At 37.7% G+C, this 26,476-nt stretch overlaps 4 long non-coding RNA genes and 1 pseudogene across 5 annotated transcripts; all 5 read left to right on the plus strand.

Moving 5' to 3' along the window:
- The window catches only part of LOC143736371 (SLAM family member 5-like), a 42,038-nt pseudogene extending 35,495 nt beyond the window's left edge, over positions 1-6,543 (plus strand).
- Positions 6,544-12,376: 5,833 nt separating this feature from the next.
- Positions 12,377-15,608, plus strand: LOC143735370 (uncharacterized). Its single transcript, XR_013203135.1, has 2 exons — positions 12,377-12,446; positions 14,942-15,608. It is a non-coding gene; the product is annotated as an uncharacterized LOC143735370 (long non-coding RNA).
- A 3,806-nt stretch (positions 15,609-19,414) lies between these two features.
- LOC143735348 (uncharacterized) lies at positions 19,415-22,005 on the plus strand. Of its 2 annotated transcripts, XR_013203112.1 has the most exons (5): positions 19,415-19,607; positions 20,172-20,216; positions 20,458-20,522; positions 20,918-21,018; positions 21,472-22,005. It is a non-coding gene; the product is annotated as an uncharacterized LOC143735348 (long non-coding RNA). The 2 variants fall into 2 exon arrangements; XR_013203111.1 differs by lacking the exon at positions 19,415-19,607 and having other exon boundaries at positions 19,623-20,216.
- Positions 22,006-22,126: 121 nt separating this feature from the next.
- Positions 22,127-23,523, plus strand: LOC143735369 (uncharacterized). The gene is made up of 3 exons (XR_013203134.1): positions 22,127-22,465; positions 22,698-22,773; positions 23,423-23,523. It is a non-coding gene; the product is annotated as an uncharacterized LOC143735369 (long non-coding RNA).
- Positions 23,524-25,432: 1,909 nt separating this feature from the next.
- On the plus strand, positions 25,433-26,258 carry LOC143735390 (uncharacterized). The gene is made up of 2 exons (XR_013203156.1): positions 25,433-25,728; positions 26,136-26,258. It is a non-coding gene; the product is annotated as an uncharacterized LOC143735390 (long non-coding RNA).
- The last annotated feature ends 218 nt before the right edge of the window (positions 26,259-26,476 follow it).

Below are 26,476 nucleotides of genomic sequence, written 5' to 3' on the forward strand. Positions count from 1 at the left end.
CTCGAGGCCCACAGAGAAGGAAATGAATAGTTGAAATAAAGTTGTTATTTTTGGGGGTTTTTTGCGCACAAAAAGTATTCTCGTCGCTTGATAAACTTAAGATTGAGCCACTGTAGTCACTTGGACTATTTTAACGATGTCTTTAATAACTTTTCGGGGCTGGCAAGTTTCAATCCTTTACAAGCCTATGGAGGAGTGATCCAGCTCTCAGATTTAATAAAAAAAATCTTAATTTGTGTTCCGAAGATGAACGAAGGTCTTACGGGGTTGGAACAACATGAGGGTGAGTAAATACAGACAGAATTTTCATTTTTGGGTGAACTATCCCTTTAAGTCCAGACAGAATTTTCATTTTTGGGTGAACTATCCCTTTAAGTCCAGAGTCAACGCAGCCATCTACTAGAACATTTTTGAGCACTTCAAGCTTTATGGAAATGCTGACTTCATTTTCCAGCAGGACTTGGCACCTGCCCACACTGTCAAAAGTACCAAAACCTGGTCCAATTACCATGGGATTACTGTGCTTGATTGGCCAGCAAACTCGCCTGACATGAACCCCATAGAGAATCTATGGGGCATTGCCAAGAGAGAGATGCAAGACATGAGACCGAACAATGCAGAAGAGCTGAAGGCCGCTATTGAAGCATCCTGGTCTTCCATAACACCTCAGCAGTGCCACAGGCTGATAGCATCCATGCCACGCCGCATTGAGGCAGTCATTCATGCAAAAGGGGCCCAAACCAAGTACTGAGTACATATGCATGATTATACTTTTCAGAGGGCAGACATTTCTGAATTAAAAATCCTTTTTTTATTGATTTCATGTAATATTCAAATTTTCTGAGATTTTGGGTTTTCATAAGCTGTTTGCATTAATCATCAAAATTATAACAAAAAAAGGTTTGAAATATCTCACTTTGCATGTACACTCAAAAAATTACTCTTTAAACTAACTTAATTCAATTATGGACAGTGGTTCCACACAAGCAAATTATTTTGTATTAATGTTAATGACATTTTTTGAATCTATGTAAGCTCCTTGTGTTGTGACAACTCAACTGAATGAGTCCAAACAAATCAATGGAATTGCTTCCCTGTAACTTAAACCAGTTAAGTTTAGTGAACATGCTTTAGTTTATTTAAAACTGCACTGAAAAATAAATGTATGAAGGATTTACATGATTTCTCAAATGAATTGCTAGGCTACAGCTAGCTATTAGAGTTGTGACGTTCGCGAACGAACCGATTCTTTTGAACGGCTCATAAACATGAACGATGGGAGCCGAGTCGCGGCTGGAGGGGAGCCGTTCTTTCTGTGGTTCTTTTTCCTATGCGTGTTTAACACAGATGCACACAAATTAGCTCCTCAGTTATAGGAGAAGGGGCGCACCCAGCGCTGGGGTGCTACTAGGGTGAGTACTCCAGTGGAAAAAAACCCTACGTGCCTCTGTCATTGGGTAGGAGCGGAGCCAATGACTTGTGCACGCTGCCGTCACATTCTGTGTGATTTCTTGTGTGATAACAATGTTCTTGTGTGGAAGTGTTAGTGTTTGTAGTAAAAGCTGTTTTGCACAGAAATTCATTGCAGCCGGCTTTGTTTTTGATGTTAATTTGTGAGTAGGTATTGTATGAATAACATAAGTCAACATAGCTTTACACATACTTTGTACTAAAGGTAAATCCAAAATAGTGATGTCACTTTCTAAGCAGAGGGATGTTGTGCAACCCTATGGAATATAGTCCACACATGACAAATGAGGTAATAATCAATATTTCAGAATAATTCAAACTCAGATATTGGTGTGTGATATCTGAGTTTTAATTGTTTGACTACAAATCTCACCTCATCATTCCTCCCAGTGATTATTTCCAGGATAAACTGAGATGCCCCCAAGCTGGCTTCTTAAAACTGACTAAATATTTAAAAAGAGCCAAAAGAGCCGTTCTTTAGAACGGCTCTTTGAAAGGAACGGATCGCCAAGATCCGGATCCACTCAAAGAGCCATAAATCCCATCACTACTAGCTATTAGCTAATAATAGCACTTATTAACATACTAAATGCTAAGATGTATATGCTCTTTCAGCATCAAGAGTAAACCCATTTGAATCAGTCCACATCCTAACCAAATATTCTACTCTTCTCCACAATGGTAACCCACTGTAATTTAAATGGTTCTAATAATTGCAATGTAATTGAACATTAAACACAATTACACACTATAAAGTCTTCCCCTTTCCTCATTTTCTCAAAAACACATAAAATAACACGTCATTTCAACATTTATTCTGTCTTAATTCAGCTACATGCAAAGCATGCTGGGAAATAACAAGCACCGCCCAGTTTCAGTTAATGCAACACAAATCATTCATGTAATCCAACACAAACGGATTAAGTAAAGTTTAATTTTACATATTTAAGCAGATTGAACACAATCAAATTAAGTTTGGACAAAATGTACAGCAATTGTGTTGCTTAAGCTCATTTGAAGCAATTTGAACAAGCAGACAAAATATTTTTTTTTCATTGAAATCTTTAAAGCATTCCAGAACAGACTTTCCGAAATACTCACAGAAATTAAAGACTTAGCCTTTTAGATTAACTTTATATATTCTCTGAGGCCATGCACCTTGCTACTTTCTTCACACTCCATCTTCATCCAATACATTGGAAATTGTCACATCCAGGTTTTTTTTAATCGCAAAATTAAACCCTTTACATTAGTTTAACGATTGATAATTAAGTAAAGTGGAAAATTATACAGGTTAAGTTAATTAAACGCAATACAATAGTGTTTTGGTGGTAAAAGAAATATATGTGTGTAACTTTAACAAAACATATTTGGGTAAAAAGAACAGTGCCACAAAACCATTTTTTTGAGTGTAGTGAGTCTATATAATATATTAGTTTCACCTTTTAAGTTGAATTACTGAAATTAACTTTTGCACAATAATAACATTTTTCGAGTTTCACATGTATATGTTTTCTGACTCTGTGTGTCAAATGCAGTTTCTCATGATGTTTCTGCAGATTAACATTCAAAGCTGTTCATAGCAGGACAGAAATAAACTCTTAACCTAAAAAAAATCAAACACACGCACTGAATGCCCAGTCTTACATAAACCACACACAAAAAAAAACAAAAAAAAAATGAGAAAAAAAGAAATAACCAGCAGCAGTTTCAGTTTGACTCAGAAGCTATACATACACGGTTCATACACGGTTTTAACGTTGTACTTTTCCCCATACACTATAATTGAGAACTGAATAAATATATACAACAATTTTAAATCACTAGAGTTACTCTCTATTTTACCATGAAATGTTATATATATGTAAAGCCTGTGCTGGATCAGGCCAATGGGGGTCGTCTGATCAGCACGGAAGGTCTCTGCGTGTTACTGTCTTTTCTCGCGGCAAAGTATTTTTTGGTTAAATGCAATACATTTTCTCATATGTATTTTCTCGTTATTTCATCTGACTCCATAAATGAAAAAGGTTTTAATGATATCTGTGCATCATTAAGTGTGAGCGAATGTTTTACTATTCTTTTTAAACTCTTGAATGAAAATAATGTCAAAGTCAATTAGAATAATCAAATATAACAATTTATTATGTCAGGTAAATGTATCATTACAATTTCATAATCAATTCAAAGATAATCAATGCAAAACATCAAATGCTCTGGAATAAAGAGGAAAAATGTTTACCCAACATTAGAAATACGGGTTCACAGTGGAAATTTACCTGCGGGTAACCGTTTGCTAGCAGTGGAAAATTGCATTCAGACAAATGGTCGGAAGGTGTTAACTCAAAGACACCCCCTTCTGTGTGCAAGATATCTCTAAACTCTTAAGAACTTTATTACCTTTTGGTTTACTTCTTTGGGAATGAGACATTTGTACCAGTTGCACTGAGACATTTCAAATGATACTAAACATGTATAAAACTCGATGATATTCATTCACATTAAACAATTTAGATTCTTGTGTGAGTTTGGGTAATCTCTGCAAGGGTGAAGAATGAGGGGGAGAAATGAAGATTAGGATGAGGGAAGTGAGACCTTCATCTTGATAGTGCACGAGAGTGGTAATTTCAAAAAGTAGCCCCTCTTACAGTTCTTCCAGTTTTTCCGGTCTTACATATACATTTGTCAAAAACTACACGTACGTGTGTGTGTGTGTGTGTGTGTGTGTGCATTAGGAGGGTCAGACTCTGTCGGGGGAGGATTCACAAGCTTGTATTTGTTAAGATCTGTTGTGCTTTCATTGATAGTCTTATTAGATCAGGCGTTTCACTGAACAGCTGAAAATGTTTCACATGTTTGTTTTGTTCTGTTTGTGCTTCTGCCGTCCGATCGGTAAGTTATAAACATATCTGTGTTTTTGTGTTACATATCAGAGTAATAAACTCCTGCGGCGGTTCAAAGTAGATTATTCTCATCCACTGCGATCAAATCTCTCTTGTTGTTTTAGGTATTTTAATTTCAATGATCACAAATGCAAATCATCCAGCAATTCAATCTTTTTTAATACATCCATATTATTAAACTTTCAAGCTGTAATTAATTCATCATATAATTTTTATTTTGCTCTACAGCAAATCATTTTAAAGATCACATTATTGATTCACTCAAATTTGTCTGTTCATATTTGTGACTTTTCATATTGTTTCATGTTTTTGTTGCTGTTAAAACTTGCAAGCTGATTTCAAGCTTTGTAAAATAACAGAAGCTTTAATCTGTTCTTTTTCTGCTCATGTTCATCAGGTGTGTTTGGTGATTCAGTGTCAGTGATGGAGGGAGATTCTGTTACTCTAAACTCTGATGTTTCTAAAATACCAGAAGAAGACATACTGTGGACATATGGAGCTGAAAAGTCTATCATAGCTAAAAAGAAGAAAAAGCAGCAAATCTTCTCCACATATGATGATGTTACTGATGGGAGATTCAGAGACAGACTGAAGCTGGACGATCAAACTGGATCTCTGACCATCACAAACACCAGAACTGAACATACTGGAGTTTATCAACTAGATATAAGGGGAGCAAAACTGACATCAAAAACATTCAATGTTTCTGTCTATGGTGAGTAGAGATCATTTGTCTCATCCTTTAAATAATTTAAACTCAATACACAGCATTTGTAGAATTGTGTCGATTACTACAAAGAATGATTTAGACTCATCCCTCATTTGAGGTTACGGTGAGGCACTTAAAATGGACGTGAATGAGGCCGATATTAGGAGGATTTAAAGAAAACTTCAGAAGCATTTGTCATTTTACGGTGTATGGCGTATTGTCGTGGTAAAACACTCAAATCCTCGTAACATGCATATTGTTCACATCTTGTGGCTGTACTATTGAAACAGTGAGTATTTTAACGTTTACAGATCGGTCCCATCCTATGAATCCGACACTTAATAAAAAATGTAAAATGTAATTGCCCCATTTACTGGCACAATTCAGAATTGTTTTGCAATTGCGAGAAAAAAGTCAGACTTGTGAGAGAAAAATTATATTTTAAATGTTTATATTCTGTGGCAGAAACAAGCTTCCCCACCATTGAGCGCTTCACTGTAACAGGTTTTTGTATTTCTGGTGGACAAATGGAAATACATTTTTGTGGCAATCCACATTATGTCAAAAATGCATCAGATTGAGCTTAACCTAAAAATAACCCAGAATATTCCTTTAAATATTTATACACTGAAATGTTTAATCATTTTATAGTTTGAGAAACACTTACTGACAGTCAACTCACTAAACTCAAAATAAGATTGATGTTTAGATTTACCCACATTTCTCTTTAATCTCTCGTTTTTCAGCTCGTCTGCCTGTTCCTGTCATCAGTAGAAACTGTTTATCATCATCATCATCATCAAATTGTTCACTGGTGTGTTCATCAGTGTTGAATGTGAGTGATGTGACTCTCTCCTGGTACGCAGGAATGAGTGTATTGTCCAGCATCAGTGTGTGTGATCTCAGCATCAGTCTCTCTCTACCTCTGGAGGTGGAATATCAGGATAAAAACACCTACAGCTGTGTGCTGAACAATCCCATCAGCAACCAGACCACACATCTGGACATCAACACACTCTGTCACACATGTGCAGGTACCACAGCATGATGATATATGTGTGTATTTACTGACCTGATCTCTGTCTTCTGTTGTAGATCAGACTGATGCATTCACTCACATTAATGACTGTCTCTCTTTTCCTCTCCTTCAGTTCCTCCAGTCTCAGTGTCTCTGATAGTGTTGATCTCTGCTGGATCTCTGGTGATTGTTGCTGGTTTTGGGATCTTCTGGATCTGCAGGAAATGTAGAAAAATTGACAGGGAAGGCGAGTGTTACTTACTGCTTTTAAACATTATAATAAACAAAACTTTATACCCTAAAATTTACTCTAAATATTTAGTCAACTGATAGCCCAAAACATAATTTTAAAGTAATAATTGTCATTATTTTGTAGTTAACACCCTTGAGATTGTTTATATGAAAAGAAACCAAAATAATATGTGTAGTTAGTGTTTTAAAAAGACCTTAGAAAAAATAGATCCTTCTTTTCTCAAATTGCACCAAAACATTAAAAATACAAAAGCTCTCTCCACTTTATGAGCTTAATTTTACATTTGTAAAGATGCAGCTGGTGCTAAAGTTAAAATATGTTATTGATTACTTTCGTTGAACTTGTTGAGCATCAATTTCACCATACAAAGGATTCATTTGACTTAAATGTCCTGCCTGGGTTTGACTTATACACAGTGTGCACAATTATTAGGCAAGTTGTATTTTTGGACGATTCATTTTATTACTGAACAACTTTAGTGCTCTGTCAATCCAAAATGTTAATAAACCTCAACCCTGAATATTTAAGGAAGTAAAAGTGAGGATGTGGCTTTCTTAGGAGAATATCTATCTGTGCAAAATTATTGGGCAACTCTTAGTGTGCAGAATTATTAACCAGCAAAATGAAAAATTTCCCATCCCACTTGTTTATTTTCATCTGTTAAAGTGAGAATAATAAACAAACTCAATTTACAAATAAACATTTCTGACATAAAAAAGAAAAATAAGTGACCAATAAAGCCACCCTTCTTTTCAATAAGTTATAAGCCTTCAATTCATGGAGCCTGTCAGTTTCTTGATCTGTTGATGATCAACTTTTTGAGCAGCAGCTCCACAGCCTCCCATACACTGTTCAGAGAGGTGTACTGTTTTCCTTCACCGTAAATCTCCTGTTTAAGAAAGGCCCACAAGTTCTCAATAGGGTTTAAATCAAGTGAGGAAGGGTGCCATGTCATTATTCTTTCATCTTTAAGGCCGTTACTGGCTAGCCATGCAGTGGAGTACTTCGATGCATGCGATGGAGCATTGTCCTGCATAAAAATCATGGTCTTCTTGAAAGATGCAGACTTTTTCTTGTACCACTGCTTGGAGAAAGTATCTTCTAAAAACTGGCAGTAGGTTTGGGAGTTCATTTTAAGTCCATCTTCAACCCGAAAAGGTCCAACTAGCTCATCTTTAATAATACCAGCCCATACCATCATCCCACCTCCACCTTGCTGTCGTCTGAGTCGAAGTGGAGCTCTGTGTTCAATCTGCCCATTACTGATCCATCCATCTGCTCCGTCAAGAGGCACTCTCATCTCTTCACTCCGTAAAACCTTTGAAAAATCTGTCTTCAGATATTTCCTGGCCCAGTCTTGATGTTTCAACTTGTGTTTCTTGTTCAGTGGTCGGATCTCTCTATATGGCTCTGCCCCCCGCCTTGTCACTCATCATCTGACCTCACACACTAACCTCGCGACAACTGCCACCTACAGTAGCCTACCCACAGTACCTGTAGTAGGCTACTGCAGGTGGCAGTTATCGCGTGGTTAGGGACAGAGCTCAGATTGGAAATGTTTTTTTGTTTTTTTTTAATCCGCCCGGGCCATTATTATTATTTAATAGCGCAGGTTAAAATACGGGAGATTTACGGGAAAATACTAATACGGGAGGACGGCGGGAAAGAAGGGTTAAATACGGGACTTTCCCGGCCAAAACGGGATACTTGACAGGTATGAATTCGTAGTAGAGCCCGACCGATATATCGGCGGGCCGATATTATCGGCCGATTTTAGGCATTTTCCTAACTATCGGTATCGGCATTTATAATGGCCGATAAATGAATATTTTTAAAAATGCGGGTACGGTGATTCATGTAAGGGTGGCGCTGCCAATAAAGCACCTAAAAGCTGTCACAAGAACTGGCAAAAATAATGATTATGAATACAACAAATATAGCAAGGAGACATTTTAATTGTTTATTAATAAACAAGTGTTTTCAGTCAGTGTCAGCCAAAGATGAAGTTGACGATGCTGACTCGCGATCTTCAGTGAGTGGCGCCAGAGAGAAATGCACATTTCATACGATTACATGAGTCTGTCTGTCTTTCGTTTTGAATTGTTCTGTTTAAAAGTAGACATTTCAATATAGATATATTTCAATTCTCAGGTCTATACGCTGAGTTTCGGTTCATGAGACGAGCTCCAGTTCACCCGCAGGCGCTTCCGTGTCGAGATTATCTATCGTCTGCTAAATTTACTTCTTATAAATTAAATCCAGGCAAATGGCTGATGAAACATTGATTAAAATTAAGATACAATTAATACAAAACGAAATTCACTTTGAAACGAAAGGTTTTGTGCTTTCTGTTTGATGTCTATGTGAAAGTTTCAAAGCATTAGTGCCGCTTTCAGAGCGCTCACGTCCGTAGTGCTGAACTGTCGCGTCTGTAACATTGTTTTTTCCTCATAAATGCAAACACGAAAAATAAAATAAAATAAAATAAAGTGAATATTTTATGTAGCCTGTGGAGACTGAGAGCCAACCCTTCTTCATCCAGTGGGTAGTAGCCTACTTGTGATTTGCGCAGTGTAATTCACAGAATTGATTTCTCTGCTACAAGCCTCTGTCACGTATTGTGTGAGCTTGTGACTATTGCAAGCGCGCAGCTGAGAAGTCCTGATTATATTGTCTGCTATATTTAGGCCTTCTTGTTATTTATTAAGGCAATTGGTTGATGAAACATTGATTAAAATGCGTGGCGCGAGCGATCTCCGACAGTAAACTGATTCTGCTTTGTCTCGGGTAAACAGCTGTTGCGACGCGAGCAGTAACGGCCGCGTCCGGTGTAGACACAGTGTTAAAGCTCATTCTGCCTGATAACGCTACGTTACAACATCAAGCAATATTCCAAAAATGTACATAATTATAACACTTTATATAGGGCCATTTTGCATTAAGAGTAGCCTAGTTTCACGTTTAGTACATTTTGCTTACTAATTATTTAAAATAGTATAAAAGTACTGTACATATGTAATTAAAAACGTTTTCATTATGATATTATTCATTTTACTTTAGTAAAAAGATCTGAGTTCTTCCTCCACTGGTAGAGATTAGAGGAATTAAGAGTAAAAATAGAAGATAATAAGGTTTTGTCAGTGACACTTTTTATATATTTATTGATACAAGTTATGACTAAATTAAAAGACAAAGTCGTCGTTAGTGAAGATTATGCAACAGTATTTAGAATATAATATAATATAATATAACATGCAATGCAAACTAGTTTGGTTACAGCTCAGCTGTATAATTCTCATTCTATCATTCCCCCTGCCTCCATTACATATGTGTCACACAAGTGTTTGATTACCACATTTGAGTGATCATTGCAAAACGTGTTTATAAAATATATTTATTCTATTTATAGCTACTGTGTAAAGTACCCATCAAAAGTTACACACCAATAGGAAAGTGTCCAAACTTTTGACTGGTATACTGTACTATAATACACATAAATAATATTGCTACTGTATTATAATATACACATAAATAATATCGGCCGATATATCGGTATCGGGCTTTTTTTACTCCCTAATATCGGTATCGGCATCGGCCCCCAAAAATCCATATCGGTCGGGCTCTAATTCGTAGCCACGATATTTGTCATCTATAAAGAAAACTGCACACAAAATAATAAATATTAAACGAAAAGATCATGATTTAAGTAACATATTCATGCTTTTTAGGCGTAATTTACTTGTGTAAAACGTAAAGTTTAAAACTGAGGACAAAATAGGCCTATGGCTAACGCGTCGAAAGCTAACGAAGCTAACTTGTCATTAAGAACATTAAACTTTTCAAATGTATAGAATTAAGTGATGAAAACACAATGGTTGATCGTAGTTACATTTACTGAATAAATTACATCTAAAAATCCGTAATATACTGCAGTTTTTAACTGTTGCTTACCTAAGAGCAGATGGAGTGGAGATTGGAAATCCAAATCCCTCAATGATCGCGGGTTTTCTTCTTTCCAGGCATGCGCAGATTCCTTTCTTCAATGACGTAAATTTTACTTGATTTTTTTAAAATTTGCTTCAAGTACTTAATTAATGCGTGTAAATATGCCAGAGAGTCAGAAGTCAAATTTACTTGTCTGTTGGATGTATAATATTTACAAGTAAAAATTGAGTATATAATTAGGATTTACTTAATATTCTAAAGGTTTCATTTTTACAAAATTATTCTTAGCAAAGATACATGATTTTTCCTGTTTTATTTACTTTGCCATAAAATCATTTTTTACAGCGCGGAGCCAAACTTGTACAGTGTGAAAGGAAGTGATGTTAGAAGGTTGCAGTTGTGGAATATGACAGCACTGGAGGATAATGGGTTCCTGGTAGCTTCACGTTTGATTCTTCTCAAATCTTAGGCAGTTAATTTTTCTCAACACGTTTCTTGCGACTCTGTTGGGTATTTGCTACAAAACGTTTGATGGTTCTGTGATTACGCCCCAATATCTTTGCAATTACATGAGTGCTGCATCCCTCTGAAAGACTTTTTGCAATTTTTTCGCAAATTTAGTCAGTTAAATCTATTTTTTTGGCCCATTTTGCCTGAGGAAAAGAAGCTGCCTAATAATTATGCACACCTTGATATAAGGTGTTGATCTCCTTAGGCCACAGCCTCCCTCATTACACAAAAACACATCACCTGAAATGCTTAAATCCAATAAGCATTCAAGGCCCCGTTTACACGTACATGCTTATTTTGAAAAACGGAGACATTTCCCTTTGTTTGTGCCCTTCATTTACACGCAAATGGGAGAATTTGCCTCTGAAAACGATTCTTTCCAAAAACTCCTGCCAGAGTGGAGATTTTGGAAAACTTCGTTTGCACGTTTGCATGTAAACTAAAAACTGCTGACATCAGAGTATGCGCCAGAACTTGCACCTGCGTCAAAAGTGCAACCTCTTTGTTCAAAAGAGAAAGAGGAAGTGATTCGTTGTTGTTGCCATAGATATCATATAGAGACTAGATGCCCTATTGGCCGCTGTGGCGCAAGAAAAGCGGCCGCCATCTTAAACCGGTCATACTCCTATTTGCGTTGCATAGCAGCAGTAGATGCGAGAGCACTATGCAGCATATTCCTGCTCAAATCGGCGGACCATCACTCGGGGATTACTTTTCACAAGTAAGATTTAACATTTAACATTACCGTACTATTGGTTGTATTTTGTGAACAAAATATTCAATGTGTCCTGTATCGTAGCTACGTGTATGACCTTTGCAGCAAAAAAACCCGCGTGAAAATCAGTTCGGTATTCAGTGAGATATGATTAATTAAATGCGCTGGCAGCTCATTGCACCTGCCAAACAGATTACACTGAGCGGAGCGGGTGACCGGTTTAAGATGGCGGCCCCACGGCTCGTCCGCGCCAATAGGCAGTAGCGGTCGGTAGGGCGTCTATCTATATGATGTCTATGGTTGTTGCTGCTATTGCTATTTTCGGGATTCTGATTGGCTAACGTGGGCTTGAGCTTCTCGTTACACTGCCCCCTACAGGTTTGGCATGCTCTTGACGGCATATATACACAGGTTCGTGTAAACAAACACTTTTCTGAAAACTGACAGGTGTGCACAATGTTATTTTTGAAAACGGAGAAGGTGAAATGTCCGTTTATGAAAATAGCCAGCCACGTGTAAACGTAGCCCAAGTTTATACAACTTGGAGTTGGAAAAAATGCATAAAAATGATGATTTGGTCAAAATACTCACTTGCCTAATAATTGTGCACACAGTGTAAATTATGTGTCAACAAATTTCTCTCTAATTTTGAAGTGAGTTCTCAATTTAAATTTAGTCGAATTAAATTTGTTTATGTCATTTTTTTTACGGTTGTGTTAAACTTTTTATGAAATGTGCATTTATGCTTTAACTTTGAGGGTCATAATAATACATGCATACATACAGTATGTGGTAAAGAAACAGATCTAATTAGTATTGAGTTTTGTTGTTTTAATGCATCTATTATTGTTGAAACAGTTGAGACTCACGAAGACGAGATCACTTACGCTGAACCAGCGTTCTACAAAAGAAACGCACAGAAAACGGTAAGACAATGTATTATTAATTTATGTTGTGTTTCTCTGTCATTTCAGCAGTTAGTCAGATGCAATTGTGTTTTTGACTGTATAATGATCACACACACATACAACATCACCAAATCAGATGTTTAATAAAAGCCATAAGATTATCAATGCAAGAAAAACTTATGTTATTTTCCTATTGTGTTGTTTGGATCACATCACAGATTACATTTTTAGCAAGTAATTAGTCATTTGAAATGGAATACATTTTTACAGCAACTGAGAAACTGAAAGACTGCAGGACCTCTAAACTTCATTTACAAAGGATTATAATTACATTGAGGAAAACATTTAAAGGGGTGGTAAAACACGATTTCACTTTTCTAACTTTAGCTAGTGTGCAATGTTGCTGTTTGAGCATAAACAACATCTGCAAAGTTACAACGCTCAAAGTTCAAAGCAAACGGAGATATTTGCTTTTATAGAAATCAATTTCTAAGGACTAGAGCAAACGGCCGGTAGGGACAACACGACATTCCTCCAGGGTTGCTGAAATCACTAACCCCAATAAACCCCTCCTCCGAGAATACTAAATAAGGGGGGCGAGGCCATTTCATATTGTTTTGGAGAAAAGTTGTTGTGGTAGTAGGCTGGAGTGTTGTTGCAATGCCGTCGAAACACAGTTATCTTCATCCGGATTGCAGGTCCACTTTGTTCAGCCTTCCTAGGGTCGGGGGAGTTAGGGATCAATGGTTAAAATTAATTTTTAACTCGGTCCCTCATAATTATTATCCAAATCTCACTCTCCGTGCTGCACATTTTACGGAGGAAAGCTTCCACAATCTTCGCGAGTTCAATACAGGATTCGCACAACGGCTTGTCCTGAAAGATGGAGCAGTTCCAACTTTAAGAACAGAAGCTGTTGTTTACGGGCCACAACCTGCAAGTATGATTTATTTTTCGTCGATGTGTTTTCCTGTAATAGTTCGTATTGTTAATTGTACGTTGTAGCAAGGAAGTAAACAAATGACAACGCTGTTTGGCTCTGCTGGTTTGTTAAATGCTCATTCATACTTAACTTTATCTGACAAACACCTAACATTACAAACTTTTTTTAAAATCTCAACAGCGAACTTGGAATTAGTGTAAATTATTCTTTGATTAGAGCTTTTATGTTTATCTACATGCTTGTTTATCTACAGGCATGCTAAACATGGTTCTGTGTTTGATTTGGCAGCCGATGTTTAGTGTTAGTTTTGGGTTAATAGTTCTGGCGACAGATATTTGGCTACAATCTTTCTAAAAATACAAAAGTAACGGTGGCATACAGTCAGAAACGATCACTATAGATCCGCAGTCTTTACTCAAAAAAATCCCTTTGAAGACTGTAGTATAATTTGTTAGAACGATTATATGAAATTCTTGTTTATGAAGCTTATTTTTTGTAATACTATAATAATTAGTACAATAATAACAGTGTATCTAAAAAGTAATGAGAGAACAACAAAAAACAAACCTTTCTGAAACGTCGTTTAACAGCCGTTCTTGAACAGGTTCTGCTCGATCATCTTCACTAACATTCTCTGGGTCCGATTGGTTTTATTGACGCCATTGTTAATAATACACCAAAGCACAAACTACCGGTAAAGTTAAGGGTCGTGACGTTTCCGGAAAACGTGCACTAGGCGGTTAGTGAATCACAACACACTGGGCCAGCTAACCAATCTGAGCCCATTGCGTAGTTTTGAGGGACTGGCTTCATAGAACCCGGGAACCATCAGACCGTTTTTTACAAGGAGGGACAGAGCAGTGTAGAATAAAGGTAAAATATACGAAAAATAATGCAATTTTTTTAAAACGAAGCATGAACACGTTACAGTGCACCCCACAAACACAATCAAGCCTTTGAAAAAATGTGTTTTACCACCCCTTTAAACAATTAATGGTTTGTACAACAAGACTAGAACAAGCCAATTTAAACAAATGTTTTGTTGAACTTAATAAATTTAAGTTCTTGTGTCAGATTAACATGTTAGCAAAACCGGTTGAAAACCATTGATATAGAAGATGTAGTTTGATTTAATTTCCTCAAGATGCTTAAAGGACAAGTTCGGTATTTTACACTTAAAGCCCTGTTTTAAGATCGTTTCTGATGAAATAGAGTGGTCTGGGGTGTTCACTGATATGCTGATGAGCATATCAGTGAACACCCCAGACCACTCGGTGAGTTTCACGTCTTTGTAAACTAAAGTTTAATGCGTTTTATGAATGATTGTTCCAGTGCCCCTATGAAACAATTGTGTAGGTGGGGTGCTAACACAGAAACCGAAAATTCTCGGGACAGCAGCAAATTTCAATCTTAACCGTTCTATTTCATCAGAAACGATCTTAAAACAGGGCTTTAAGTGTAAAATACCGAACTTGTCCTTTAAGTTTGCATGCAGTGCTGATAAATGTTATTAGAAAAAATATATACACTAACTATATACAACTATATTTCTTGTGTTGTGTTTTTACAGAAAGTTGAAGAGGAGGATCATGTGGTGTATGCACCTCTCACAATGAGAAGATGAACAAACTTCAGTATTTTAAGTACAAGACTCAACTGTGTGACCTGCGTCAAGTCCGAGTCTATGGTTGAGTTTTTGGTGAGAATCACCATATTGTATCGGGACATCCCAGCAGACGTAGAGCAGGATCAAAAATTAAAGTATTCAATTAAGTTATCTCCTAAAAACTTCAAACAAACTTACCTTTTTTACCAATTAAATCGCATGGTTCATTGGAGCATTTCATGTTTGACTTTTAAAGTCTTAAAGGGACCATACGTGTAAATCTCATGAAAAACAATAGATGCAAAACACTCATGAACACTGTGGTCTCATGTATTCACATCTGAACAGAAATGTGGTTTGGTCTGTTGGGTGGATAGACAGCTTGTTCATGAGAATGTTTCTTCTGCTGGATGTGTGTGTTTGATGTCAGTTTGTGTTCGTCTCTCTCTGAGGTGTTTGAATAGTCTGTAAATAGCTTGTGGTTGAAGGGTTTTTTCCATTCCTGCTCGCATGAAACCATTTGAGTTCTGCTCTACAGAAAACCTGCTTTACTACAAAATACTGAACTCAGCACTGGTGTTTAACAAAAAAAGTGATATTACTGTGAAGAATAAAAATATCATATAGCCTACTTTGTGTGCGTTATGATCTATACTCATGCAGTGATCGTGCAGTAAAGCAGTGTGACCAGTGTGCGAAATACTCGTCCATATTCGGGGGGGGTCCCCATCACCTGATTGTTGCGCAATAATTTTAATGATTAATCTTAATTTTCTCAATATGCAGTAGGCCTATAACATTACAATATTTCATGGATGCAAGTCAAGACAATCAGGCTATAGCCTATGACAACACACACACGCACACACTTAACAATTTAAGACATGTAAGACTAGTCTTGCATATTAGTTCACCCCAAAACGGGCCAGTAGTTTTGGCACATTATCACTTAACTTTTGCTGCTTGACTCCACAGAGAAAGGCTCATTATGAAATTAATATTAGCCACAGAAGAGGTGCAGTTTTTGCAATTAATACTGGCCCACAGACTATAGCAAAAGACAACTAAATAATTATGAATTTTGATTGACTATTCCTTAGTCCATCCACACATGAAAATTGGACAAATATTCAAAGGATCAATGCATCACTGTTATTACTGGGTGCAGGGCCCACACAGGGTTCTATAAATACCGAGGTCCCAACAATTATCTTGCTAGGTGGGTTGGGGGGCATGACCCCTCGAGAAAATTTAGATTTTATTTTTTTTACAACAGTAGTTTTAAAAGCATGTTAGAGCAGGGCCGTGCACATGGGGTGGCCCGGTCGCTAGAGCCACTGCCCCTCTGCCCTCATCGACTGAGGTGCCCCTCTTCCCCACCCCCACCGCTCCGCTCAAAGCTTTCCGCTGATTCCGCCAATCCGCTCCAGGTTTTCCCGCTCGCTCCGCAGCATCACTCACAGTATATTTGTCTGCGCGGCACTCTCTTGAAACTGATGACCCTTTCACGCTGGCAGTTTAGTTCGGAACTGGGCACGGTTCGCATGAAAAATCGCTAATGTGAACACTGTCATGTGGACCCGGGTGCGCACTGGGGTATTGAACCCGAGACTACCTGGAGGAGGTGGTCTGAGTTCGGTTGCTCCCGAACCGTGCTGCGGTTCGCGTGTTTATGAGGGGGCTTTCACACTGGCAGTTTAGTTCGGAACGGGGCACGGTTCGCATGAAAAATCGCTAATGTGAACGCTGTCATGGGACCCGGGTGCGCACTGGGGTACCGAACCCGAGACTACCTGGAGTAGGTGGTCTGAGTTCGGTTGCTCCCGAACCGTGCTGCGATTCGCGTGTATGTGAAAGCAACACAGGCTCGGGTGCGCACTTGTTCAGGATGTAAAGTATCCTGCGCATGCGTTTTAGCCGATTATGATGTATTTAGTTAAATAAAACACACGTAAGGGATGAAGATTTACCCTGGATACGAGCAAGAGTGAGTCTGCAGTGTATTCGCACATAGTGCGTGCAATCAGGGCAACAAATTAATGGAAATCCACTGTCTCCTCAAAAGAGTCCATTTGCAAGCAGCGGAAAGACAGCTTGTGCGAAACACACACACAGTTAACCTGCATTGTTTACTCAGCTAAAATAATAGCACCAAATTAATAAAAAACACAATATATTGACCCACGTCGTGTTTTCTATCATGCGCCGTGCACGTTTGCAATGACGTAAGATGCACGCAAACGCACCACAGTCCGATAGAATCAAGTTGAGTGTGAAACCAGACCAACGCTGCGGGGGGCGCCGGGAACAATCGCGCCCGGGCTCGGACCGCAGCAAACGAGCCCAGTGTAAAAGCCCCCTGAAAGCAACACGGACTCGGGTGCACACTTGTTCAGGAAGTAAACTATCCTGCGCATGCGTTTTAGCCGATTATGATGTATTTAGTTAAATAAAACACACGTAAGGGATGAAGATTTACCTTGGATACGAGCAAGAGTGAGTCTACAGTGTATTCGCGCATAGTGCGTGCAATCAGGGCAACAAATTAATGGAAATCCACTGTCTCCTCAAAAGAGTCCATTTGCAAGCAGCGGAAAGACAGCTTATGTGACACACACACACACACACACACACACACACACACACACACACACACACACACACACACACACACACACACACACAGAGTAAACCAGTGTTGTTTACTCAGCTATGCATAATAGCACCAAATTAATAAAAAACACAATATATTGACCTGCGTCGTGTTTTCTATCCTGCGCCGTGCACGTTTGCACTGACGTAAGATGCACGCAAACGCACCAGAGTTAAATAGAATCAAGTTGAGTGTGAAACCAGACCAACGCTGCGGGGGGCGCCGGGAACAATCGCGCTCGGCCTCGGACCGCAGCAAACGAGTCCAGTGTAAAAGCACCCTAAGAGTGAACACGACAGTTCACGAAAGCTCTCGCATTAACAGGTAGGCTATGCAAGACAGTGGTTGAATCTGCGAAATTATTCTATTTTTTTATTTTATTTTTTATTTATGTCAGTAATGTTTTGGTCTTGGTCATCTACTAGTGCTAACAACTTGTACAACATATCCACGTTCTTAGAATTAGCTGCTTGTCTAATCAAATTATTGTACTCTCGATCAGATCTAATACAAATAACTAAATTTTCTGTTGTTGGCACACTTTGTAGACAAAGTGGTATGAATAACACCCATGGTTAGAGTATTCTCTTGATAAAGTCTAAAATGTATTTGAGCGTGTGCTGTCTTCTCTTTTAATTTTATATTTTGTAATAACTGGATAATTTGTGTTAACAAGCAACCACCCCCTTAGTGCCCCTTTTTTTGGTTTAGGCCACTGCCCTCAAAATGTCTGTGCACGGCCCTGTGTTAGAGGGCAGTAGAAGTATTTTATCAGATTACAGATTCTTAAACATGCGAATCAGTTTAAATGTCACAATGAATGATCCACACAACAAAATGGAAATGCAGAATGTTTATGCTTATTGTTGACAATACACAATCACATATTCGAAACAGGAATGGCCTTAAATAAGAAATGATTCAAGGATTATTTTGCATAGATGTTACATTTCAAACAAACGTCAATGCAATAGGCTATCAGATATGCTATCATACATGTTGTTTTATAACAAGGAGAGGCAAAGTTGTGCATCATAATGCAGACATGACAATAATTGGCACCAATCTGGCGCACTTACTAGAGCAACCCAGCAAACATTGGTCCGACGGCAACGTCGTGTCCCTGGCCAAAAATAGTCGCGGTAGGACGGCATAAATTGGTAAAAATATGTAACACAGAACATTTCACAAAAATGCATTCAGATGCATTTGTACATGTCTACAGTTCTCTGGGGTTGCATGTATAATTGTTATTTTGGCTTTTAGCTACGTGTAGTTCACTATATAATGTGTCGGGTGAGAGGATGTCACCTGGCAACGTCTTTTGCACGTGCATTTATAGTCCATCATGACCCTCTATGAAATCCTTGTGAAATATGCAAAAGCATTGCTTAATCCGTGCATGGTTAATACTGCAATAATTAATTTAATTGCCCAAGTAGTTTTTAAGAGGTTGTGAAGACGTCCACTGACGTCCTTTACACGTCTAGCAAGGCTGTGAATGACAACCACTGACGTCTTTTACACGTCTAGTCAAGCAAGACAGAAAAAAAAAACAGGAATTATCTTTATGAAATACACGATTTGTATACAAATTAAATATATTTACTTTATCTTGTTTAAATAAATTATAATCACAAAGTACCCAGTGTGGTTGTTATAAGCCACTGCATTGTAGTCATTATTTCAACCTGTGTAGCCTACCTGATGTATTCGTTGTTATATTTTTTTATGGAATGTATGCATATACATGTAAAACAGAAATATATCCGGTCACCATTTATGTCTGAGTTGGATGTAATTGCCAAAACTGTACTGCCAAGATGTAGTAACAAAAGATCTTGCGATATCACAAAACCCGCGATAGGATAGATTATCTCGCGAGATGTTAACACATTCTCCCCATAGACTCCGGAACATTGAACAACCACGAGGAGAGGAGGAATTGAATCGATATTATTAAAAATCTACTGTTGGGTAAGTACATTTTGTATTATTAGATTAACGTGCTTGAGTTTTACTTGTTTGACACGAATGAACCGAAAGAAATGATGCCCACATTGTCAATTGAAATTTACTTTGTTTGGCTAAAATTAGCTAACATTAGTAGGCTAAAAATTACTTTGAACCTATACAACGGTATACCATAGTATAAAGTATGTTTAATGATACAGTCAAAGTTATTACTGTAACTTATAAACCCCCTGGGGTCGGCAAACGCGCCGGCGCGTTTTGCTCGATTTTTTTCACATAGCAGAAAAATAGACGGGAAGTTCTGATCATTTTACTGACTCTCCTGTTCGAACTCGTTCATCAAAATGAACGAATCTTTTTTCGAGTCATTTAGTTCATTCAAGTGGCTTTAAATGTTATGATCTAACCGCCAAATTCCCCGAACACATCCACCTATGCAATCTTGATCATATTCTGAATAAAGAAATCATTATAATGCAGTCAAAAATAATTTAGAGGGAACTTAATTAATTTACCTTCTGAGTCTTTAACATTTTACAATTTTTATTTTATTTCATTTTGAAATAGGTGGCACCAGACCCTCAAAGAGCGTCTACCCCATGTCAACCACAAGTAAGAAATATTATATGTGGTGGTTTTAAAACACTGGCCAGTAAAATAAAATGCATTTAAAGGTCCCATGATGTTGATTTATTTTTGTATGTTTCCTGAGGTGTACTTATATTGATAGTATGATTTTTACATCATAAAATGTGTCCAGGTGTGAGTACATATGTATATATGTATTTAAGTCTGTGTGTATATATATTAATCTGTCTTTCTATATCATTATTTCAATTGTTTTCACATTTAGGTCAAGCAACTGTCCAGAGTTGGTGGATCTTCTGTCAGAGACTGCGTGAACAAAGTTATGAACAGGTATGTATTTCCCTTGAATTGTTGAATTTTTTATTGCTGCATAATATTTCAGGAAAATATATATTGATTGCCCACCATAATTAACCCAGCCATTTATATTACTTGAATTTAATGTCACACATCACTTGTTCTGAAGTTTTAAAAAGTCTGTACTGTCTCAGACAGTCAGCCAGACTGAAAACAAGAAATCAAAACATGATTTCAGTGTATATAAGCCATGAATGACATTGATTACTTGTCACCAAAGCACCTGTTACATGATAGATGAGTAGTTGTGAAAGTGTATGTTTTAAAATTGCATGCAATTGCTACGCTGCACTTTACTGTTAATTGTGATTTATTGACCTTATTTTGTTGTTTTTCTAAGGTGAAGTAATCCTAAATTTCTTTCACAGAATGATGTCAAATGCTTAAATGGCGAAGTTTAATATGAGGGGTGGTGGCCAGCTTGAAAAGAAACCATTTAAAGCCATGCCTTTATATAATGTAATTCAAGGTAATTTTGGGCATATGCCAATCTAAAAATCTCTTGTTTCTTGTATATTGATGTAATTTTTATTGATACCTTTATCTATTCAGGGGACATCACAGCCCACCTGTCTTTATCAGAAATGTCCTGTTCACTTTCACACAGTTACACACCTAGTTAAGGGTCTTTCTCAAGGGCACCACAGTGGTATTGAAGAGGCAGGGTACAAATGCTGTTCCCCCCGCCCCCCAACTGATCTAACTCCAATTTAATGCAGAATATCTTTTATTCAATAAAGTAAAATGCATGTTGTAATGCATGTTGATTACCTTTTTCTAATGTTTCATTCATGATTCATTCATCTTGTTCCATGTTTTTTTAAAGTAAGCTGTAGACCATAAATATTTTGAAAATAAGTGCATGTCATTTACCTCAAATTTTTAATTTTATTAATTTTAAATAAATATTCTCTTCCCTTAGATGCTGTGAAGAGGTGGAGCCCAAATGCTACAGACTCTGAAATTGATGCAGCAACGGCAGAACACCAAAAACGCACTCCAGGAAGAGCTGGGGTGGTGGATACAGAAAATGAGCCAAACAATGTGTTTAAGGGATAGTTCACCCAAAAATGAAAATTGTCATTTACTCAACCTCATGTTTCAAACCTGTATACCTTTCTATGTTATGCTAAACACAAAGATGTTTGGAAGAATGTTTGTAACCAAGCAGATGTCGCTTCCCATTAACTACCACAATCATTTTTTCTACAATGATGGTAGTCAATGGTTGCTCTATTTGCTTGGTTACAAACATTCTTCAAAATATCTTTTGTGTTCAGAATAAGTATGAAAATCATACAGGTTTGGAACATGATGGTGAGTAAATGACAGAATTTACATTTTTGGGTGAACTGTCGCTTTATATAATAATTCAGTATTTTGTAATTGATATTTTAGTTTGGTTAACAAATGTTAAACATTAAAAAAAATTAAGATAAATTTTTGCTGTTCAAGATCAATAAAATGTTGTGCTAAATCAGAACATGCTTCTTTTTTGCTTATGTCCACAAACAATGTGTTGTTGTTTGTGATGTACACGTGATTAAAACGTTTTATTGACGGTCAGGTCTGACTGGACCAATTTTGGACCTTTTTAGAACCTTTGTCAAGATGTGTAAACTTCAAGACTTGATTGCCTTTCACGATGTTACACAATAGGTGTGTGATTATTTTATATGCAGGCTTATATATGCACTTAAATAATGCAGAAACACATTTAAACACACAGATGACGACGCATTTAGACGTCCAGGGACGCGCAGAAGAGACGTGGAATTCACGGTCAGATGACGTCGAAGACGTCCGTTCAACTTTCATTTAGGAACTATTTTTCAACCATGACGGGACGTGTCGGACGAACGTCTTTTCAACGGTCATTAAACGTCCAAATGTTTGCTGGGAATCAACTGAATAAGGTAGGCTATATCGGAGACTGGCACGCAATCAGTACACTTGCAAATGAGATCCTGCAGTATGACCGATCGTGGTGTGACAATATATCAGCCTGCATTTTGTTCGCAGATTTAGTCGCACAAACAGCGCAAGTGGCTCGTGACAGAACACAGACCGACTGAATGACACTTTAATTTAAGTATAAAATCTCAAATGAATATCGCGGAACACCAGCTTACTTGTCTGTGTTTTCAGATCATCCGCGCTTCTTCAGCAGTGTGGTTGCAGAAAGCGCGCGCGCATGGTTGCCAGATACTATTGAAAAGACCAGGTACGTGCTTGTAACAGAAAAGCTCTGACTGGTGTTTAAATGATTGAAATCTGGCAAAGATAAGCATGAACGCTCGTAAAAACAGTAAGTAATGTGTTGTTTCCTCCTTTATTCGACAAAATAAGTGGTTTTGGTCAAGTTTTTATTTTTTTTAAACACATTTCAGTCTCGTCTTTTTTTGTCAACGATATTGCATGTGGTGATAGTCACAGTTATCGTTTAATGACGTGGGTGTCTTCTCTCATCGTCGTGTCTTAGTCAGGGGGGAAAAGGTCATCAACGCAGTGGCAGATTAAGACTCTTTGGTGACCCTGGACACTGAAACCTAGTTATCTCTAAGCAGAACTATTCTTGATCACTTTTTTTTTCTTATAGAGGTCAAATACTGTTTTTATTTCTGCCAGTGGCTGGGTCATTTTACGAATAAATGCACTGTATGACTTACAATTTATGATTTATGTTTGATGGTTGTTCATTTATTTTGGTTTCATTAGTTTTGACGAGAAATTAACAAAACACTGCTAATCTTGACTTTTACAGTAGCATATAGCATAACAGTGGTCATCCATAAAACATAAAGGTCGAAATTTATAGAATGAGATCAAGATCATAACCAGATAGAAAATCTCACCTTAAGTTTCCTTGATAGTCGTAAAGTCCAGATGCAGTTATGAGGACTGATCAAGATCCACTCCTGCTCCAATTCCAGTTCTGAAGAATGATGAAGACGAATCAGGGAACAAAACACAGCTGTGGGGTGAAGAAATGTTGATCCTACAAATAATATATATATATATATATATATATATATATATATATATATATATATATATATATATATATATAAGTTATATGCTAAGTAGGTATACATGAATATGCCTATCTCAAATCTAGTGACATTGTTCTGGTGGATTTGAGTAGGGTAGGGTGCTCTGATCAGATCTGATCTGGTTGTTTACTAGTCAAAGAGCCCACATCTCTGTGCTATTCTCAGTCTCTGTGATCTTCTGGTTTGATGTCTCGGTTCTCACCTTCAATGTGTATCTGAGGGTCTTTTCACCTGATTCATCATCTTCATTCAGGTGAAAAAATCTTAAGAAGGTCACTTAAAATAATAGCACTTCTCCTCAACAACACATTATTTTAGGAATCATTCATGTCTGAAGCCCATGATTGGGAAATGTGTTGTTTTTTTTACTTCTAAGAAAAGTGATTTGGGAGTCTGTTTTTTTAATCAGTTTTATTTTGATAAACATGACAATATAATATCGCTACCACATGAAAAGAGTGTTTACTGTTATAAAAAACTGATTTGTGAGTTTTAGTGGAACTAAAGGTGAGAGAATAAACACGAAACACACATGATCGTTGTCATGCGGTGAATCCAGCCAATCGTGGAACAGCTGTGTCGTCGTCAGGGCTTGTGCAGCCGCTCTTGAGCATAGATACACTAGATGTCACCTTGGCTACGGCAGTTCATTGGAACTAATGTTTCAATAGAGCCACCATCATGGAACAGGGGAGCCCCTCCTCTTTAATGCATCAGAGTCAATGTAGGAAAAGGTCTAACGGAAATAAAATCCCCATAAATCGTCATGAATGCGATTTTCTAGTTTTTTTCTAGTGAGAGCAGAGTAAAGGGCCTGGCTGAAAAGGTTTGTTCCCGGTTCTTTGTGGTTGTAAACCGTTTCTGTTTTTTCCTGGGGGGGTTTTTCCGTCACGTCGTAGCTACATCAGATACAATCAGGGTAAACAGCCAGAACCAGTATGTTTGGATAAACTTGTTCAGGTGGACGTTTTAACTTAAGACTCATCTCCGTTAGCCAAGAACGCTGACTGAAGTTAGCGTAGCATGCTAGCTGGAAATAGACGGAGACTGAACTCGGCCACACAGTGCCAGTCGGAGAAACTACCAAAACAACTTTCCACATTTCCAACATCTTACGATCATATTACATTGATATAAATCAGTGGTCTCAAACTCAATTCCAGGAGGGCCAGAGCTCTGCACAGTTTTGCTCCAACCCTAATCAAACACACCTGATCCAGCTAATCAAGGTCTTCAGGATTGCTAGAAACTTCCTTGCAGGTGTGAGTTTGAGCTGGTTGGAGCTAAACTGTGCAGAGCTGTGGCCCTCCAGGAATTGAGTTTGAGACCACTGATATAAATGCATTCTGTTCATTGTCGGTATTCCTAACTGTCAAAAACTAATGGGTAACTAGCTAGCTAACTAGCATTGATTTGCTGCGGTCGTTAACCAAGGACTGAAACAAACCAACGTAACCAGAAATATAATTTCGTAACATTCAATATCATAAAACACATTCTCACTTGTGAAATGTAATCCCTTGCTGTCTGGATTTTAGATTTTGTTCGTGTGAACATCCATACGCAGCACAAAAGTCCGGCATCATCCATGAATTTGAAGTACAGGCGGAGATAGCAGTGTTACCTAGCTACTTCCTATGACAAGACCCCTGTTCCAAGATGGCGGAGGTTTTGACGCATGCTTAGAACCCTAAGACGACATCTAGTGTATATATCTATGGTTCTTGAGAAGCTGTGCTGGCTAAGTTCTCTGGCTACTCTCGAATCACTCTCGCTGTACTCTCACAGTCATGTGGCGTCGGCGCTGAATCAAGTTGGACAAAATTTCTAACCGGCATGCACTTCTTCAAGTCAGCCGCCGATCGGTCTGCGCAGAGCTGCATGAAGTGGAACAAGCCTGTAGGCTGCTACACAAGTGTTGCTAAATCTAACAGCCTCTGTATAGAGTGCCATCTAGTGTTCAAAATAAGACTTCACATCTGGAACAATAATACGAGGGTTCTTTCTGTTTGTTTATCTGTCCAACGAGTTGACCTCTTCTAGTCTCCAGATATGGCTCAGGTCCCTCCTTCAATGCAAGTCTGTGGGATCTTTTTCATCTGTTTATCATCCAGTAAGTGAAAATGGTGAGATGTATAGACAATGGATGATACATATATATATAGTATGCATACTACAAGCCGTATGCATACAGCATTATCTAGTAGGTAGCCTATCATAACCAGGAATCCGCTCCACCATCTAATATAAGTATATTAAATAATAAGCTTTTAAAGTGACAGTCAATTACACACTGGGTTGAGTGTGGACTGAGTTGAACAGCTAGTTTCTGTTGTGTGTGTTTGTCTCATTTCAACAGTGAGTCAGATGGTGATCAGTGTGTGATTGTGTTTCTGTCTCTATAATAATCATCACATAAGAGAGTAACAGACACTTTCTATTCAGCTGCATTATGGTTATAACAGTTAAGCCTGTGCTATTCTCATTTGAAATATCTTATTATATCTTGTGTGATATTTTTTTTTTTTTACAGAAAGCTGAAGAGGAGAGTCACGTGAAGTATGTGTCTGTCAGCATGAGAAGATGATTCAGTATTTCTCTCAGCACCAGATCCAGCAATGTGATCATTTCACTGAAATATCACACCCTATCTTTATTTTTTTTTTTAATTAAGCTCATATCCTGTCTTTGTCAATGTCTTTTTGTGATATTATGATCATGCACTGTTTTCAACAACATTTTCTCACTTGCAAGTCATACATCAGGTCAAAGGTCACCCTTTTGCCAGAAACCAATGATTATACTTTATACAGTTTTAAATATGGTCGGATATTTTTTCTTACAAAAACAAAGCTTCCCTTCAGAAGGCTTTTA

Source organism: Siphateles boraxobius, unplaced genomic scaffold (assembly GCF_051911475.1).
Source record: "Siphateles boraxobius isolate OS27281-9 unplaced genomic scaffold, OSU_SipBor_1 13, whole genome shotgun sequence".
Taxonomy (NCBI): domain Eukaryota; kingdom Metazoa; phylum Chordata; class Actinopteri; order Cypriniformes; family Leuciscidae; genus Siphateles; species Siphateles boraxobius.